The sequence below is a fragment of the Bubalus bubalis genome, chromosome 12 (genome assembly GCF_019923935.1).
Source record: "Bubalus bubalis isolate 160015118507 breed Murrah chromosome 12, NDDB_SH_1, whole genome shotgun sequence".
NCBI lineage: Eukaryota > Metazoa > Chordata > Mammalia > Artiodactyla > Bovidae > Bubalus > Bubalus bubalis.
In genome coordinates this window covers 43,668,388-43,684,998 of record NC_059168.1, presented here as the reverse complement: position 1 = coordinate 43,684,998, position 16,611 = coordinate 43,668,388, and the positions used below count along the sequence as shown (strand labels likewise).

The 16,611-nt window shown below is 41.9% G+C and overlaps 1 protein-coding gene across 3 annotated transcripts in view; it reads right to left on the bottom strand.

The window, feature by feature from the left end:
- Nucleotides 1-16,611, bottom strand: part of EVA1A (eva-1 homolog A, regulator of programmed cell death) — an 85,327-nt gene that overhangs the window by 39,207 nt on the left and 29,509 nt on the right. The window lies entirely within an intron of this gene.

Sequence of the window (16,611 nt, the reverse complement as noted above, 5' to 3'; positions counted from 1 at the left end):
ACTATTCCTGGGCATTTATTCCAAATAAGGGAAGACTTACATTCACACAAAAACCCACACAGATATTTAAAGCAGTTTTATTTGTAATATCCAAAGACTGAAAACAACTCAAATTGTCTTCAAGGGGTAACTGTTCTGTGGTATATTAATGCCATGGAATACTACCTCGTAAGAAAAAAGGAACAAACTTTTAATAAATGCAACAACCTGGATAAATCTCTAAAAAATTATGTTGAGTTAAAAACTCAATCCAAGAAGATTTCAGGACTTCCCTAGTGGTCCAGTGGTTAAGAATCCACTTGCCAATGCAGGGGACCCAAGTTCAATCCCTGGTCCAGAAAGATTCCACACGCGGTGGGGCAGCTAAGCCTGTGCACCACAACTACTGAGCCCACGGGCCACAGCTCCTGAAGCGCACGCACCTGGAGCCTGTGTTTCTCAGCAGGAAGCCGGCGCAATGAGAAGCCTGCACACCACATCAAAGCACAGCCCTCACTCGCCACAACTAGAGAAAACCTGCACGCAGCAACTAAGACCCACAGCAGCCAAAAGTAAGTAAATAAATATTTTTAAAAAGTGAATCTAAAAAAAAAAGTATTCAAAAAGGTTGCATGTTGTATGACTTTATGTAATAGTCTTTTACACCAAAACTATAGAAATAGTGAGTAAATTAGTGGTTTTAGGGATTAAGGAGGGGTTAGGGTCAGAAGGGAAGTGAGTATGGCAATAAAAGGGCCACAGAGGGATTCTTGGGAAATTCAAAATTCTTTTTCATAAGGAAGAGTTGAAGAGATATAGAACATTTCATCTGGGGAAATCTTGAGAAGGAGGTTATGAGAGTTTTCTTTTTCCAGAAGATGAAGGGATTTATACAGAAAAAAAATTAGATTCCATTTGTGTGGCAGTAGTAAGCAGAACACAGATGTACATAGGGGAAAGGGCACAAGCTTCAGGACTGATCAAGCATGAGTTTAAACCAGAGTTCTATTTCCTATATTTAAGACTGAGCAAATCAGTTAAACTCTGTGATCCTCTGTTTCCTCATCCTTAAAATGAGGCTAATGATTCCGGCTTCAATCCATCAATCCCCTTCTAACCAGAGAAACTGCTTCAAGTATTTACAACAAAAGAAATTTATTTCAGAGAACTGGTTGCATTTGATAAAGATATAAATACAGATTGAAGGTGTCAGAGAAGCTGAGATTTGAAGACTGCTATAATAGATGACAAAGTCAAGAATTTAAAAATCTTTTCAGATTGGTTTGAACTTTAAAAAGAGGAAAATAGTTGGAGTAAGACTGTACAAAATGGGTCAGAGATAAACCAGAGATTAGCAACAATACGCAGGAGCCAACTGAAGGGACACTGGGAGAAGGCTGTGTTTTCCAGGAGCCAGGGTCACCAGGAAGAATCTGGAACCATGGAGCACTGAAATAGTGGAAGATGGAATCATGGAGATGCAGCCACTACTGGAGGAGACACCTGAGGAAAAGAGGAAGGAAGGGAATGCTCCAGCTTCCTCCTTTCCTCACCCTCCAACCATTCATTCACTGGTGATTCTACTGACCAAACCTAGCAGGAAATCAGAGCACCCTTAAGCCTGAGAAAGGCAGCCTCCAGTTTAGTCCATCCTATGCAGGGCAGAGTATGGATCAGAAAGCCAGAAAGCCCAGGTTTGGCACATTCATACTCACAGGGCGTTTTTGAGGATGCAAAGCATGGTAAGATGCCTGGCACATAGTATATACTCAATAAATGGTAATCCTAACTTTTATACACCAATGCTATATGATGGGCATTTAGAATTGCATTTTCTCCATCACTTTATATCTGAGTATATAGAAACACAAGCTAGGATATTTGGCTCATGCTACATGGATTCTGCCAAGAATGCTTTTTTTTCCCCCCCAAATGAGCTACATATCTAAGAAATGTTGAGGTGGGTGGGGTGGGGGGGAGTCCTATCCTAAAGTTTCATTGTACAAAGCAAATGTTGAATTTCCACTGTTTCTGGTTTCAGCCTATCCAGAGGAAGAGTTTCAGTGAAATATTAATTTCAGAAAAAGCCACACTAGGGTAAAATTGCATAGTAACTCAAGCAGCATGTGCAAAATTTATTTGGTGTTGGCCAGGAATGGTTTTAATTATGTGAAGTCTTCACTAGGAGAAGAAAATGATTGAAGATGTTTGACTAAGTCAATCGCAAAGGCTCTGGATACTCCCGGATTCCTCCCCAGTTTCAGTTTATTTCTGAAGTCCCCAAACCATAAAGGAAGTATCCATGGAATTGAATGATGACTCTGTCTGAACCAAGGGGCAACCAGCAGCAAAAACAACCAATATGGGAAATATCAAGCACCAGCAATCCAAATACATCCACTATGGCATGAAGGTCAGGTGTCCAGTCGTGTGGGAGGTCAACCAGAGTACAACAGAGGGAAGAGTGAGGATCTAAAGGAATGTTCAAAACTTGGGAGGCAAGATGCAAGATGCTTTCATAAGGGCCCAGATAGGTACAAGATGCAGAGTGTGCCATGCACATGTTGGACACCTCACATTTCCTGGAAGTCACTGGTGAGCTGTGGTACTGGGCTTGAAGTAGCACCTGGAAGTAGGAAGAGAACCAGGGCCCATCCCTAAGGATGATGCAGGCACTGAGGATTTGATCTTGTAGACAGAAGAGTGGAGTCATCTCTAGTGCCAGAGCTAAGCCACTTTTAGTCTTGTCCGACTCTTTGCAGCCCCATGGACTGTAGGCCACCAGACTCCTCTGTCCATGGGATTCTCCAGGCACGATACTAGAGTGGGTTCCCATGCCCTCCTCCAGGGGATCTTCCTGACCCAGGGATTGAACCTGCGTCTCTTATGTCTCCTGCATTGCCAGGTGAGTTCTTTACCACTAGCACCACCTGGGAAGCCCGAGTCAACTCTAAGGGCCTTAAAAATGGTCAGAATCCAGGAAGCTATCTTTAAAGACTAGCTTTCAGCCTCTGGATTCTGTCCATGTGTATTAGGACCCTAGCACTAGTCTGGGAGCAGGGGTTTCTGTCCCAGGAGGGCGTATAGGAGTGAGAACACAAGAAAAGGGACAAGAATTTGAAAGGCAAACAAACAAAAACCAGTCCTAAGAAGCAGACCATGTGGGTTAGAGGTGGTCTAACCTGCAAGGTTCTTAGGATCAGCCCTAGGCTGGCCTGTTAGGTTCGTGCTAAGTCCCTTCAGTTGTGTCTGACTCTTTGACTGATGCCCAAATATATGTGCCCAGGAGGTCAGGGCATCCTCTTAAATATTTACTGCCCAAAGTAAGACAGGCCTGAGCACATAAATTGGGGTTGATTCTAGCTTGGAGAGCCAGGTAGGGAGCCAGACCACCTTAACCTGAAAGGGGAGTCTAAAGGACTGAGGATGGATGAGGCAGGATGGGAGTCTCCACTTGGATTCCTTGAGATCTCCCCAGCCCAGTGTGTCCTCAGTTCATTCTCCCACTAAACTACTTCCTATTTTCTCCACAGTTTTCACAATATCCTGACCCTCCCAATCACTCATACTCACACTTGGAAGTCATCTTGGGCCCTTCCTCTCCCTTGCCCTGAAAATTCTACCTCATATTCCCTCTTTGGTCCCCACTGCCAATCACCTAACTTAGGAGTTCCCTTTTCTTCTTCTCCTACCCCAAGATCATATACTGGTGTCAGACTGATCATTCAGAAACAATGTTCTAATAATGCCACTCCTCTGTTCTAAAATCGCCACCTACAGAGTAAAATTCAAGTGTGAACCTGTAAATCAAGGCCCTTCATAGGTTTTTCCCAACCTAGCTTTGCAACACAGCCAAAGTCCCAGCAAATGGAATCATGTTCTTCTTCATATACTTCCCGCTCAGTTCTACCTCTGGGCTTTGCTCTGCTGAATGCTCTTCTCTATATTAATGCACTTCTGAGTCCTATCCACTCTTCAAGATCCATGTCACATCATCTCCTGTAAGAACGTTCTTTGATTCTCCTCATCATACATAATGGCTCCCTTTCTTGCAGCCCTGTAGCCCTCTGTGACAATGTTTGGCATGTGGTAAAAATATGTGTTTCCTATATTTTTGCATTAGGCTATATAAATTCTTTGAAATTAGGGGCCTTATACCAGATTCTCCTTCATAAAGGAAATGTAGGGAAACCCAAGAACATTGAATTTGGTTGGTTTGTAAGACATGTAAAGAGGTTTGGAGGAATAATAACGTAAAGGAATTCTAGAGTCATACTATGATAATGGAGTGATAATTAAAAGTATTTGAGAGTCATCAGCTGAAGTATGAAAACAGATGAGGTAACCCTGACAAAGAATACCAAATGTAAAGGAAAGAGCTTATGGCTGAAACCTAGTGAAAACAAGCCTGCCAAGTGTCAGATGGAGAAAGAAGAAACTTCAAGGAGATGGCAGGAAGTAGTCAAATAGAATCACAACATTTGTACCACCTTGGGCATGAAAAGAATTTCAGTCCTGATGGTCAGCCAACCAACATGTGCTTGAATAATTCTGACTAAATCCTGTGTGATTTTCTCTTTATGGTTGCAAGCAAGGCAGAACATGATGACAGACTTGTGGATCTTTAATCCAGGTCATTAAAAAAGGCAATCCACTTGCCATTTTATTCTTAACCTGTATTCCTCAAGCAAAGGCTTCATCTGCCACCAGTAGGGCTTCCTAAGTCCTGTATACCTGGGGCATCTGTAGATGTAGAGAACTCACAAATATAATGCCTCACCAAGGAACACACAAATGGGAACAAGAAACATTACCGGTCATGATTCTTTTCCATTTTGGCTTCCCAAGTCCCAAGCTGACTTCTAAGTCCATGATAATTATTAAAACCAGAGCATAAGCACAGGGACACTGAGGAAGTCAGGAAGAAAGTGAAAGTTGCTCAGTCATGTCCAACTTCTTGCAACCCCATGGACTATACAGTCCATGGAATTCTCCAAGCCAGAATACTGGAGTGGGTAGTCTTCCCCTTCTCCAGGGCATCTTCCAAACCCAGGGATTGAACCAGGGTCTCCCACATTGCAGGCAGATTCTTTACCAGCTGAGCCACAAGGGAAGCACAAAGAAGACAAGAAGTCAGAAGAGTGGAGCAAAAACAAGGTGGAGTCTGGAAACACACGGTAGTCCCCCAGGGAGGTGGAGAAAAGGGAAATAGGTAGGGGTGTACCAGCCTTCCTTGGCAAGAGCTGTGTGGATTCTTGAGAAGGTATACAGCTTCCACCTGAGACCTTCCAGGGGGAACTAGTCCACAGATACACAGGACCTGCTCTGGGCCAATTCAATTCAATGCAATGCAGACAAACTGCTGAACACCCAGAAGGTGAAAAGCCATGAGCTGGGCAGACATTTATCTGATGTCAACAAGTCAGTTCTACAGTTTCCTAGAAGCCACCATTGTCTTACATCATACTCCAATACACTGGAGTTCAACCTATTCGCTTCAGGGTTCTACAAATGTTTGACTCAAATTATGTTTTTTAAAATATTTTTTAAACCATAAACATATATATTCAGTGTGTGATATACCAAATGTGAACAAGCACAGAATAAAGGAAAATCATGAGTATGTTTGAAGATATTAAGGGTAGCTTGTGCTCAGTCCTGTTCGACTCTTTGCAACCCCAAAGACTGTAGCCTGCCAGACTACTCTGTCCATGGGATTTTTTACAGGTAAAAATACTGGAGTGAGTTGCCATTTCTTCCTCCAGGGGATCTTTCTGACCCAGGGATTGAACCCGTGTCTCCTGAATCTCCTGCTTGGCAGGTAGATTCTTTACCACTGAGCCATCAGGTAATGTATTAGAAACGTCATTAATTAGGAAAGCTATAGTTCTGAAAATGTCTTTAGTGATTCAGATCCATGCAAGTCTTCTCTTTGTAAAACTGGATAAGTAAGCCCACCACCACCACTTTGGCTCAAGTATGCCATGGCTCAGTTACATGCCAGACAAGACTCTGGGATATCCATTGAGTGCATGCTCACATAAAGAGGTAACAGTAAACTGTATGGTAATAAGTGACCACAATACCTGTTGCACTGTGGTATTATTGGTACCTTTAATGTTTGTTTTATTCTTATAGTGCTTGGAAGGCTTTTATAAATCCAAATAAGACCAACTCAGCGATGCAGGCCAAAACGTCAGTGATGAAAATGACAACTGAAGCTTGGACTCAACATGCCAAATTAAATATTTTTTGCCGTGTTTAAGGCTTTGTGCTGTGCTGTGCTTAGTCACTCAGTTGTGTCCGATTTTTTACAACCCCATGGACTGCAGTCTACCAGTCTCCTCTGTCCATGGGGATTCTCCAGGCAAGAATACTGGAGTGGGTTGCCATGCCCTCCTCCAGGGGACTTTGCAACACAGGGATGGAACCCAGGTCTTCCACATTGTAGGTGGATTCTTTACCACCTGAGCCACAGGGAAGCCCATTAAGGGCTTTAAGTGATTACTAAATAGAAACAGGCACTGAAGTCACAATACTCTTAATAATATAATTAACATATCATAATGGCACAATATGTTTTGAGGAAGTATTTTCTGTGAAAGGAAGATAAAAATTGGTTGAAGAACCTGTTTATCTATTACTTTCAATTAAATCCCTTATAATTAAAGAATGCAAACAGTTGTTATATAGTATTAATTAGTCAACATTAAAACCACATTTTCCTATATTCTTCAAGTTTCTGGATCATTTTAATCAAAATAACCTGAATCTGCAAGGTATCCTGTTTAAAAGTGCTATCACTTTGAGTGTCTGGCTGCCATAATTTTCTTAAGGCTGTATAGCCAATACAAAACACAGAGAAGTATTAATAGTGAGGAGACTACAAGGCTGCACTGTCATCGCAAAATTTCAATTTATATTTTTATATTCATCATAACAGTCCCATTGTTTTCAAATATACCACTCAATTTTTGTTTCTTCCCTTTAACTCACTGATATTCCATTTAAGATTTCATTTGAAGAGTATTTATGCTAAAAAAATTTAAAAATCACTGTGTTATTCAATACTTAGGAGAAACCCAATATATTAAACAGGAAGAAGTTAAAGAAGCAGGCCTTTTTATTAGAAAGGGAGAAACTAGATAAGCGTTAATCTGCTTCAAACATAGCCCCACCTATAAATGTGGGACTCGAAAAAATACTTGCTGAAATAATCAATGTAGCAGAAATGGTATGTCTCTTCCTTCTGGAATTGCAAGAGAGGGAAACTTTAGAAATGGAGAAACAAAGATGCCCATGGAAGAAGTTTTGCTTTTCCTATGAGAGCCATCTTTTTGTGGGCAAGTAAGTTTAACATTGTAGCTTTGTTCACTATGAAACAAAGCTAGTGGAGGTGATGAAATTCCAGCTGAGCTTTTTCAAATCCTAAAAGATGATGCTGTGAAAGTGCTGCACTCAATATGCCAGCAAATTGGAAAACTCAGCAGTGGTCACAGAATTGGAAAACGTCAGTTTTCATTCCAATTCCAAAGAATGCTCAAACTACTGCACAATTGCACTCATCTCACATGCTAGTAAAGTAATGCTCAAAATTCTCCACACAAGGCTTCAACAGTACGTGAACCACAAACTTCCCGATGTTCAAACTGGTTTTAAAAAAGGCAGAAGAACCAGAGATTCAATTGCCACCATCCGTTGGAACATTGAAAAAGCAAGAGAGTTCCAGAAAAACATCTATTTCTGCTTTATGGACTATGCCAAAAATTTTGACTGTGTGGATCACCACAAACTGTGGAAAATTCTTAAAGAGATGGGAATACTAGACTACCTGGCCTGCCTCTTGAGAAATCTGTATGCAGGTCAGGAAGCAACAGTTAGAACTGGACATGGAACAGACTGGTTCCAAATCGGGAGAGGAGTACATCAAGGCTATATATTGTCACCCTGCTTATTTAACTTATATGCAGAGTACATCATAAGAAATGCTGGGCTGGATGAAGCACAAGCTAGAATCAAGATTGCCAGGAGAAATTTCAATAACCTCAGATATGCAGACAATACCACCTTTATGGCAGAAAGTGAAGAAGAACTAAAGGGCGTCTTGATGAAAGTGAAAGTGGAGAGTGAAAAAGTTGGCTTAAAGCTCAACATTCAGAAAACTAAGATCATGGCATCTGGTCCCATCACTTCACGGGAAATAGATGGGGTAACAGTGAGAGACTTTATTTTCGGGGGCTCCAAAATCACTGCAGATGGTGACTGCAGCCATGAAATTAAAAGATGCTTACTCTTTGGAAGAAAATTTATGACCAACCTAGACAGCATATTAAAAAGCAGAGACATTACTTTGCCAACAAAGGTCCATCTAGTCAAGGCTATGGTTTTTCCAGTAGTCATGTATGGATGTGAGAGCTGGACTATAAAGAAAGCTGAGCGCTGAAAAACTGATGCTTTTGAACTGTGGTGTTGGAGAAGACTCTTGAGAGTCCCTTGGGCTGCAAGAAGATACAACCAGTCCATCCTAAAGGAAATCAGTCCTGAATATTCATTGGAAGGACTGATGTTGAAGCTGAAATGCCAATACTTTGGCCACTTGATGTGAAGAACTGACTCATTGGAAAAGACCTTGATATTGGGAAAGATTGAAGGTGGGAGGAGAAGGGGATGACAGAGGATAAGATGATTGGATGGCATCACCAACTCAATGGACATGAGTTTGAGTAAACTCCCGGAGTTGGTGATGGACAGGGAGGCCTAGGGTGCTGCAGTCCATGGGGTCGCAAAGAGTTGGACACGACTGAGCTGAACTGAACTGAAGTTGGACTTTTCTTTGTGTGAAGCAGGACAGAGAGATGGTGGGTAGCCAAATGTATCCATGGGTGATTAGGACCAGCATAGCTGAGGTGTCAGCCTAACGGAAAGAATGCCATGTGCTACTTGCTCTGGGCATGTAGAAAAAAAGTGGTGACTAGATATGATTTTGAGGGAAGGAGGCCAAGAGCAGAATGCAGCCTGGAAAGCAGAAGTGTGGCATAGTCTAGGAATTATTCATTCATTCATTTACTGATAAAGCACCTATTAACACGGGCATGATACTTGTACTTGAGTTATGAAGAGAAACAAATTTTGGTCAGTGTCTCTTTGGAGGAAAGGAGTACTGTTTCCAAAGGAAGCGAAGACAGCATGGTAGAGGGGCACTTAGCATAGTACCTGAAATGCAACAGGAACTCAATGCTTACTGTTACACGAACACTTACTGTTACATGAATGAGCAAAGTTTAAAGTAAGGAGAGGCTGGAAGGACAAAGGTAGTGAATGTGGCCTAAAGAACACAGATGAAGATACCTTAGGGTAGAGCTACTCAATCACCTTGGTATGAGGAAGGAGTTCTGAACTCTCCTTGAGAGAGGGTTGTGTTATAGGTTGAATTGTGTCCCTCAAAAAATATATGAAGTCTCAAAATGTAACCTTATTTGGAAACAGGATCTTTACAGATTTAAGCAAGTTAAAATGGGGTCTTTTGAGTGGGTCCTTCCATATGACTAGTGTCCTTATATAAAGGGGAAGTTTGGATGCAGACATACACAGAAGGAAGACAATGTGAAGAGACACAGGGAGGAAACAAAAGTGCCTAAGGCTACCAGAGGCCAGGTAGAAACCTGGCACAGATACTTCCCTAGGACCTTCAGAGGGAGCATGGCCCTACTAATATTTTTTCTGGCCTCCCCAACTGTGAGACAATAAATTTCTGTTGTTATAGGCCGTCTAGTTGGTAGTACTTTGTTATGGCAGCCCTATGAAACTAATACAGGCTAGAAGTCAAAACAGATCAAAACCTGTGGCAGGCACTGGTGTTTATCTCCAAGATGCAGTCCTCCTTACCCCTTACTGGAAGACCTCTACTTTATTTGTCCGTCCTCCTTGGCCCAAGGTATGGGACATGGAATAAATTAACTTCAATCACGGAGATCTCTTTGCCATTCCACGTACCATGTGACCCAACTCTGCCCAAGAGGTCTCACTAAAAGGACTGCTGAATCCCAGGTGGCGCTAGTGGTAAAGAACCCACCTGCCAATGCAGACTTATGAGACGCAGGTTCAATTCCTGGGTTGGGAAGATACCCTGGAGAAGGAAATGGCAACCCACTCCACTCCACTCTTGCCTGGAGAATCCCATGGATAGAGCAGCCTGGTGGGCTACAGTCCATGGGGGTCTCACAGAGTCAGACACAAGTGAAGCGACTTAGCACAGCACAGCATCCATGATATAATTCAGTTGGTTTTGGATATTTCTCTGTCTCTGAAGGCCTGTTTGAAATATTCAATGCAGAAACTGTCTCTAACTGAACCTGGACAAGGCACTAAAGTAATAATCAGTGGGGTTACTAGATAACCTGAGGGAGAAGGGTAACTGAACTGATTTCCTTGACCATAATGGTCATTTGTCCTTTCAGAAGCTAATCTGGACCTCCAGGGTGTAAGTTAACAAGTTTTCTCTTATCAGATATAATTACCTGAATTTAACAAACATCCCCCGGGTGATTAGGCAGTGGATAAGACAATGTTCTAATCTAGACACTTAAATTCAGGAATTCCCTAATCCACAACTTAATACCACACTTTCTCCAAATTGTAACATGCGAAAATCATCAGGTTAGAACCTCAAGTTGGGGTCTGAGTTTTGCTGCATGTCCTTTGTCAAACACAGAAGAATAATCTCATATCTAACTGTTTTTTGCAGCTAAAACACAGTCCTTGCTATGCCAGAGGCTAACTGAGAACCCTGAAGGGCTAGGTGGGTCTTAGCAGGGACAGAGAGGAGAGAGTTGCATAGGCTTATGGAATGGGGCTTCATGCCACAGTATGAGAGATGGGAAAAGATTCTACATTTTAAGAATGTCACAGGCTTTGATACCAGATTTGGTCTAATCTCCGCTCCACCATTTACCAGCTACTTGACTTTGGGCAAATGGCTTAGCATTTCCAAACCTCAGTTTGAAAAATAGGAAATAAAACAATATTTTTAAGAATTCTGCATAATAATCTATATAATACACCCAACATAGTGTCTTGTGATCAAGAGGTGACTTCCTCAGGATGTACACATGATTCTGAGTCACAAATACAGAATGTCTACAGTTTTGTTTTTTCTTTACTGGAAGAATCAGTCCACTGAGCATTAAAGAAGCAGCTAGACATTTTCCCCATCAAATTGGTTATGTAGTCCTGTCATTTTGACTTTTGAGCATGTCACAAGCCATTTCTCTTCAAGGTCCCTCCTTCTTGAAAGTGAAAGTGAAAATGAAGTCGCTCAGTCGTGTCTGACTCTTTGCAACCCCGTGGACTGTAGCCCACCAGGCTCCTCCGTCCATGGGATTCTCCAGGCAAGAATACTGGAGTGGGTTGCCATTTCCTTCTCCAGGGGATCTTCCCAACCCAGGGATTGAACCCAGGTCTCCCACATTGCAGGCAGAAGCTTTAACCTCTGAGCCACCAGGGAAGCCTTCTTAGTTCCCCTGAATTAAAGCAGTGGAGCCTAAGTGGCCTCACTGCCTCCATTCTCTCCCCATGGTCCAATCCAATCTTGAGTGAGACCCTAGAATTGTCATTGTAGAATAGCGATTGGTAAGTCAAGCCCACTGGCTGTTTGTATCCATAAAGTTTTATTGGAACAGAGTCATGCTTATTTGCTTATGTATCATCTATTACAACTTTCACACTATAGTGGCAGAGCTGAGTAGCTGCAACAGAAACAGTATGGCTTGCAAAGCTTAAAATATTTACTATCTGGTTCTTTAAGAAAGGTTGCAGTACCCTTGGTAATTTGTTCTAGAACACCCCCCCCCCTTGGTAATTCATCATTCCCTTCAGTGACTTGCCTAAAAGATAAAGTCTAAGCTGTGTTAGTTGGCCCTAACCAGTCTATCCTGGCTCATCTCTCACCATTCCCCTACTTGCAGCCTAAACTTCTTGCAGAATGCTATGCTATGCTATGCTAAGTCATTTCAGTTGTGTCCGACTCCTAGCGACCCCATAGACTGCAGCCTACCAGGCTCCTCCATCCATGGGATTCTCCAGGCAAGAGTACTGGAGTGGGGTGCCATTGCCCTCTAAGGCTCCCCAAAACACACCAGAATCTCTTCATCTAGAACAGCATTACACCCTTTCCACATACAAAACAACAACAACAACAACAACAACACACTTCTATTTGTACTTCAATATACTTCTTGAATATCCTTTCCTTTATGAAGCCTTCTAGAATTGCTGCCTCAGCCCTATCCAAGGGGCAGGCACTCCTTCCTTGGAAATAATATCCCACCAATAACTGACATGTCATATTCAGTACATATTGCTTCATGGATCACAGCCTTGTCATGGAGAAGGCGCTTGCATAACTCAATGAAGCTGTGAGCCATGCCATGCAGGGCCATCCAAGATGGACTGGTCATAGTGGAGAGTTCTGACAAAATGCAGTCCACTGGAGGAGGAAATGGCAAATAACTTCAGTATGATTGCAGTGAGAAACCATGAACAGTATGAAAAGACAAAAAGATATGACACCAGAAGATGAGCCCCCCAGGTTGGAAGGTGTCCAGTATGCTACTGGGGATGACTAAAGGGAAATTACTAATAGTTCCAGAAAGAATGAAGTGACTGGGCCAAAGTGGAAACAATGCTCAGTTGTGGATATGTCTGGTGATGAAAGTAAAGTCTGATGCTGTAAAGAACAATATTGCATAGGAACCTGGAATGTTAGGCCCATGAATCAAGATAAATTGGATGTGGTCATATAGGAGATGGTAAGAGTGAACATCAACATCTTAAGAATCAGTAAACTATAATGGATGAGAATGGGCGAATTTAATTCAGATGACCATTATTATCTACTACTGTGGGCAAGAATCCCTCAGAAGAAATGGAGTAGCCCTCATAGTCAACAAAAGAGTCTGAAATGCAGTACTTGGGTGCAATCTCAAAAACAACAGAATGATTTCTGTTCATTTCCAAGGCAAACCATTCAACATCACAGTAATCCAAGTCTATGCCCCAACTGCTAATGCTGAAGAAGTTGAAGTTGAATAGTTCTGTGAAGACCTACAAGACCTACTTGAACTAACACCAAAAAAAGATATCCTTTTCATCACAGGGATGCAAAAGTAAGGAAGTCAAGAGATACCTGGAATAACAGGCAATTTTGGCCTTGGAATACAAAATGAAGGGGAAAGGCTAACAGAGTTTTGTCAAGAGAACACACTGGTCACAGTAAGCACCCTTTTCAAACAGCACAAGAGATGACTCTATATATCAACATTACCAAATGATCAATACTGAAAACGGACTGATTATATTCTTTGCAGCTGAAAATAAAGAAGCACTATACAGCCAGCAAAAATAAGACCTGGAGCTGACTGTGGGTGGCTCAGACCATCAGCTCCTTATTGCTAAATTCAGGCTTAAATTGAAGAAAGTAGGGAAAACCACTAGGCCATTTCAGGTCTGATTTACAGCATAAATCCCTTATGATTATACAGTGGAGGTGACAAATAGATTCAAGGGATTAGATTTGGTAGACAGAGTGCTTGAAGAACTATGGACAGAGTTTTGTAACACTGTACAGGAGGCAGTGATCAAAACTATCCCAAAGACAAAGAAATGCAGGAAGTTAAAGTTGTTGTCTGAGGAGGCTTTACAAATAGCTGAGGAAAGAAGACAAGTAGAAAGCAAGGGAGAAAGGGAAAGATACACTCAACTGAACACAGAGTTCCAGAGAATAGGGAAAGAGAAGAAGGCCTTCTTCAAAGAACAATGCAAAGAAGTAGAGGAAAACAATAGAATGGGAAAGACTAGAAATCTCTTAAAGAAAATGGAGCTATCAAAGGAAAATCTCATGCACAATGGACATGACAAAGGATAGAAACAGTAAGGACCTAACAGAAGCAGAAGAGATTAAGAAGAGGTGGCAAGAATACACAGAAGAACTATACAAAAAAAGTCTTAATAACCCAGATAACCGCGATGGTAAGGTCATTCACCTAGAGCCAAACATCCTGGAGTGTGAAGTCAAGTGGGCCTAGGAAGTGTTACTACGAACAAAGCTAGTGGAGGTGATGGAATTTCAGCTGAGCTATTTCAAATTTTAAAAGACGATGCTGTTAAAGTCCTGTACTCAACATGTCAGCAAAATTGGAAAATTCAGCAGTGGTCACAGGGCTGGAAAAGGTCAGTTTTTATTCCAATCCCAAAGAAAAGCAATGCCAAAAAATGTTCAAACTACTGTACAGGTGTTCTCATTTTACATGCTAGTAAGGTTATGCTCAATATCCTTCAAGCTAGGCTTCACCAGTATGTGAATCAAGAACTTCCAGATAGATAAGATGGCTTTAGAAAAGGCAGAGGAACCAGAGATCAAATTGCCAGTCTTCTTTTGATCATAGAAAAAGCAAGGGAGTTCCAGAAAAACATCTACTTCTGCTAATTGATTTTGCTAAAGTCTTTGACTGTGTGGATCACAACAAACTGGAAAATTCTTAAAGAGATGGAAATACCAGACCACCTTACCTATCTCCTGAGAAACCTGTATGTGGGTCAAGAAGCAACAGTTAGAACTGGACATGAAACAATGGACTGGTTCAAAATTAGGAAAGGAGTAAGACAAGGCTGTATATTGTCACCCTGCTTATTTAACTTACATGCACAGTACATCATGCAAAATGTCAGGCTGGATGTATCACAAGCTGGAATCAAGACTGCCGGGAAAAATACCAACAACCTCAGATATGCAGATTATACCACTTTAATGGCAGAATTTGAAGAGGAACTAAAGAGTCTTTTAATGAGGGTTAAAGAGGAGACTGAAAAGCTGGCTTGAAACTCAACATGAAAAAAACTAAGATCATCTTCATCTGGTCTCATTGCTACTGCTAAGTCACTTCAGTCGTGTCCAACTCTATGCAACCCCATAGATGGCAGCCCACCAGGCTCCCCGGTCCCTGCGATTCTCCAGGCAAGAGTACTGGAGTGGGTTGCCATTTCCTTCTCCAATGCATGAAAGTGAAAACTGAAAGTGAAGTTGCTCAGTCGTGTCCGACTCTTAGCGACCCCATGGACTGCAGCCTACCAGGCTCCTCCACCCATGGGATTCTCCAGGCAAGAGTACTGGAGTAGGGTGCCATTGCCTTCTCCTCTGGTCTCATTACTTCATGGCAAATAGAAGGGGAAAAAGTAGGAGTGACAGATTTTATTTTCTTGGGCTCCAAAATCATTGTGGATGGTGACTGCAGCCATGAAATTAACAGACCCTTGCTCCTTGGAAGAAAAGCTATGACAAACTAAGCATATTAAAAAGCAGAGTTATCACTTTGCCAACAAAGGTCTGTATAGTCAAAGCTACAGGTGTTTTTTCAGTAGTCATGTACAGATATGAGCATTGTACCAATAAGAAGGCTGAGTGCCAAAGAATTGATGGATTCAAATTGTGTTCTTGGAGAAGACTCTTGAGAGTCCCTTGGACTGCATGGAGATCAAACTAGTCAGTTCTAAAGGAAATCAACCCTGCATATTCATGGAAGGACTAAAGTGAAGCTCCAATACTTTGGCCACCTGATGCAAAGAGCCAACTCATTGGAAAAAACCATGATGCTGGGAAAGATTGAAGGCAAATGGAGAAGAAGGGGGCAGAGGATTAAATGGTTAGATAGCATCCTTGACTCATCAAACATAAATGTGAGCAAACTCTGGGAGACAGTGAAGGACAGGGGATCCTGGCATGCTGCAGTCCATGGGGTCGCAGAGACAGACCTACCTTACCAACTGAACACCAACAAATACAGAAGATATGAGTCTACATAGCTGTCTTCCTCACTAGACATCCCCAAGCTAAACTGTCTTTTCTCTTTCCCTCCTGGAACACCCTCTTCTTTTCTAACATAGAACTTACTATAATATATAATAATGTATTTCTTTGTGTATTTATTTCTTTAATGTCTGTCCCCTAATCACAATGAGCTCCAAGAAGACAGGAACTAAGACTGCTGGATTCACCATCACGTTACCATCACATATCCTGTAGCCAGCCAAATAATAGTTGTACAATTTGTTGAATGAATGAATGACTGAATGAATGATAAAATAAAATGGAGATTTTACTAATGAAACAAATACCAATGAAATAATCTAAAGAATGAAAACTGTTACTTTCTGAGTACACCAGATACTGCCCCTCAGATTCTTCTGGCATTCAGATAGTCCAAAAGTTTGGATAGGCATAAGTATCGCTTTGATGGGGGTGTTTGGAATACATAGCCCTTTTCATGAGTTCAAATTCAGACCTCATGAAACTGGAATAAAGGTATAGTTTTATGTCACTGAGTCTACATTTTCACTGAACCATACAGTATCCCAACCATGACTTCCTGGAAAAAGACATCCTCTACTCCTTTTCTACTAAGGAAAGGTGGACAAGACTACTGCAACTTCTTCTCTCTGACCCTAAGGAGGGTATCCTATCTGTGCATCACACCCTCATCCAGCGAAAGGCACCACACTCCATGCCCACATACAGATGAGAGGCCTGGGTGGGAAGGGTTGGGGGAGACTGCCAGCCTGGAATGATCCTTCCTTGACTCC